The sequence below is a fragment of the Octodon degus genome, unplaced genomic scaffold (assembly GCF_000260255.1).
Source record: "Octodon degus isolate 3935 unplaced genomic scaffold, OctDeg1.0 scaffold00125, whole genome shotgun sequence".
Lineage (NCBI taxonomy): Eukaryota > Metazoa > Chordata > Mammalia > Rodentia > Octodontidae > Octodon > Octodon degus.
This window is the reverse complement of record NW_004524701.1, coordinates 5,127,751-5,129,527: the sequence shown is the minus strand read 5'-3', so window position 1 is coordinate 5,129,527 and position 1,777 is coordinate 5,127,751.

The window sequence follows — 1,777 nt, the reverse complement described above, 5'->3', positions numbered from 1 at the left end:
AGTATATTAGTCTTGTGCTGGATATCTGGGATATTTATTATATGTCTCGGTGTGTTTTTCATTGGGTTGAGGTTCCTTGGTGTTCTGTACGCTGCAGTTACCTGAATGTCAGAATGTTTCCTCATATTTGGGAAGTTTTCTGCTATTAGTTCTGCCCATATTTTTTTTTAATGTCATTTGTATTGACTCCTTCTTTCTCACTGATGCCTATTAGTCTCACATTGTTCATCTTTGCATCATCTTGCAGGTGATGGATTATTCTTTCCTGCATCCTCGTTGTTTTTAGGAGATCCTCTCTTACCTTTTCACTAGCTGCACCAGCATCTTGAAGATCTGAAACTCTGTCTTCACATTCACTTAAATGGTTTTGCAAGCTTATGATTGAAGTTTTAATTTCCTCTATATCTCTTTGACTCTGCTTCATGCGATCTATTTCTTTCCTTTATTGCTCATTCAAGGAATCCGTCATTTTTCTAATCTCCTCTATTTTTTCTTTCAATATCTTCTTTAGATGCAGTTATAAATTCTTTTATTGCAGTGTTTTTTTCAGATTGGGTTTCCTCCCTATGTTTCTGTAGTTGCCTCTTTACTTTAGATGCTATGAGTTCTGAGAGTCCTTTTTTTATTTCAGAAAACAATTGTACTCTGATTTCCTCTATATATTTCTGCTGCTGCTTATTTACTATCAACGATATTAATTCATGCATTTGAGCCGAGTTACTATCCTCCACACTTGTTCTGGGTAGGCACTGGGCTTCCTCCATATGTTTCTGCATTTGATTCTTTAGTGCAGATGTTCTGTACGCTGCAGTTCAAGGATTTCTTTTTTTTATTTCCAATCTTAGGTCCTCTATGCCTTTCTGCAGCTGTTTCTTTATTTCAGAGGCCGTTGATTCATTGCTTTCAGCTGTGTGATACCCAATTTGTTCTGTGTTATTGTCCTCTGCACTTGTTACGGGTGGGCTTGGGTTCTGAGCTTGCATTTTGCTCCTCATTGTTATTTTGTGTAGCACTGTCTTCTGCCCTTTGTTGTAGATCTTTGCTGTAGTTATAACCTTCGCACGTACTGAAGTTCAGGTGCAGCTCTACAAAGTTTAGACTTATGCAGCTGTATTTGGCTTGGGTCTGGCCGCTGTGCTCAGCTCCTTCCTGCTGCTGCCCTTGAGGGTGAACCTGTTGTGCCCCTGTGACAAGATGTTCTGCTCCTGGACTAGCTGGGTGGATCTATCTTCTACACTCTCTGCAAAAATTGCAGCTGCAGGGTTACACCCCAAGCATGTATGCCAGGCCTGAGCTGTGCCTGGAGGGGGCAAAGTGGAGTAGGAGGTAGAGGAAGCTCTCCCTCACACTCACTGGGTCTGGCCTAGGACTGGGTCTGGGGGTTCCCGGAAGGCGGCAGAAATTCCTACTCGGCAGGCGGGGCGGGGTCTGACTGTATTCTTAAAGAATATCACCTTTAAAGTTAAGAAAATGCTAAATGGATTACAATTTTAATAAAGTTTATGAATTTCAAACCAAATCTGCACCCAGGGAAATTACTAAATTCTAAAAGAATATCAAGTTGTGGCACAGCAATCTTTACATAAATAGGGAGATTCACTGGCAGTTATTTAAAAATCATTTTCAAGTCAAAACAAGGTAAGATACATGATGGGATTTTAGGTATACTTTGGTGGGAAATGTAATCCCTGCTTCTGTTACAGTGAATGATACTATTTATTTACAAGGCTAAGTTTTAAGCAATAAGAATACAAAATATTTTTGTAACTTTTAAAAT